This window comes from Equus quagga, chromosome 10 (assembly GCF_021613505.1).
Source record: "Equus quagga isolate Etosha38 chromosome 10, UCLA_HA_Equagga_1.0, whole genome shotgun sequence".
NCBI classification, from domain to species: Eukaryota; Metazoa; Chordata; class Mammalia; order Perissodactyla; family Equidae; genus Equus; species Equus quagga.
This window is the reverse complement of record NC_060276.1, coordinates 15,067,665-15,069,863: the sequence shown is the minus strand read 5'-3', so window position 1 is coordinate 15,069,863 and position 2,199 is coordinate 15,067,665.

The window sequence follows — 2,199 nt, the reverse complement described above, 5'->3', positions numbered from 1 at the left end:
TCTCTGCTTTTGTAGGTTACTGTATTTTTATCCACTAAGAAGGCCTCGGCCTATTAGGCCAGGAGTACAGCACAGATCACCCCTTACAGAGGTCAAAGAGAGAAGAATGAAGAGGAGATCCACAGAGAAGCCGGCTGTCTCGGTTCTGGGACAGGTTCACCTTCTGGGTCCAGTGGCCTTCGTGCGGCCCATCTACGTTCTAGCCTGGAGTTTCAGGAGCTACTCCTATCTTTATAAAAATAAAGGTCCCTCCTTTTCGCTTGTTACCTTGAGTGTTTCTGTAACTTGCAAAAAAGCTTGAAAAACACGGGTTACAAAGACAGAGATGCTTCCAGATTTCCTCAGTCACTAGGGAGTTAATTCTATGAATACACAGGGAAACAACAACAAATAGGAACCAGGCCTCATAGAGACAATAGCATCGTAAAAAAAAAAAAAAAACAAACCTGTCAGGTCTCATGGCCAAAGAGAAGGCCATTGTAGCTACAAGTGTGCTGAGCTCCCAATTCCACTGCTCCACTATGATGGCGCCTCAGTGAGCCTCTCACTGCCTCAGCTTTTCCTCTCAGCCCTGGGGCACCCCTCTACCGCAGGCCTGTTCTGCTTATTACCTTCCCTGTGTGGGCCTCCCTGCTTCTGTGCTGCCCTGACCATGTCTGTTCCATACTCATTCCTCTGCCTGGGAGAGGCTCTTATTGGCTCCATTAGTCCAATTTAGTCTAGAATGCACGGCTACCCTGCCAGGTCCCCTCACAGGCCTCTGGACAGACTTTGGGTCAGGGTGGCTGGGTCACATGGGACCTAGGCTTAGGGAATCTTTTTGGCGACCTGCTCAGAGGGGCCCACAGATCCAGCAGGCATTCTGAGTGTCGTGCGCAATAGGGCTGTGTAGCACATTATCACCTAAGCTGTGAACTCACTCAGGAACAAAATGGGAGCCCAATAACACATGGCTGAAAACAGCTGTATGTTATTTTTGGAACCAACAAGAAATATTTAGCAATGGTTAAATGAACCAAATAAAACTGATGTTATCTATATTATAAAAACGCACGCAAGGTCAGTTGTCCAAGTCCCCAGCAGAACAAGAACTTCATGAAAACGAAATGTAACTGAAAAAAACCAACCCCCAAACTCAACCTACTATTTAAAAATCGTTGTTACTCTATTCACACAGCTAGTATTTGGGGAGTTAGGATTTTCTAGAACCCATACTCAACCGCTATGTTTAGAAGCAAACGTCACTAGAACAGTAAAAATAATTTCTTCTGGGAAGCTTTTCCCCACCCTCAAGTCTGGGTTATGAAATTTGTTTACACATAATGGATTTATTATTGTTAGTTTTAAAGGAATTAATATACTTTTAAATAGCTGTCTTAATTTTAGTGTGACAAATATTGATAAGAATAATCCACATAAACAAAAGCTCTTGAAGGTCTTCAATAATTTTTGAGTGTCAAGGGGTCCCAAGACCAAAAAGTTTGAGAATCGCTGTTCTCCAGCATCCAGTTCTTCTTCTGTCTTCTCATTTCCCAGACAACTTGTGTGTGTGACCCCCGAGCTGTGCCTGTCTTGTGGACTGCTGGGTCGCCAGAGCCTAGTACAGCGCCTGGTACTTAGTAGGAACCCAAGAAATGCCTGCCCAATTAAAAAACAGACCTCTTCATTTTCAGCACTATGTATAATTCCCGGGGGAAAAGTTCTGTTTAGAGGAAAAAGCATTCCGTGTCTTTGTAAAAGACAAAAAAAAAAAACAAAAAACCAAGTCGGCCCGTAAAGCTGGTGTTTACACATCGATGTTCACATTTAAGTCTCAGGGTTGGAGCTTGAGCATCTCTGAATCATGGAGTATGAGAGGGGGGCAACTGCTGCCCTTCCTCCCTTTCCAGAGTCCGTCTCCAGCCTGAAGGCAGCACCGGAGAAATAAAAGGAAGGGGATCAAGCTTCGAAAAGACGTTTGGTTCTTCCACCCATCGTTCGTTCATTCATTCACTCACTCACTCACTCATTCAGTACGCACTAGACACCAAACCCTGTGATAGGAACTTAGGCTACCCAAACGAAGCAGAGCCTCCGCCTATCCTAGAAAAACCCTAAAGAAACGAGTAAAAGACTTGTTTGCCACACGGAGGAGGGGCCTCTGGGCGAAGGAGGCGCCTCTTTTGCTCCAGCCAGACAAACCTGTCCTGCCCACCCCAT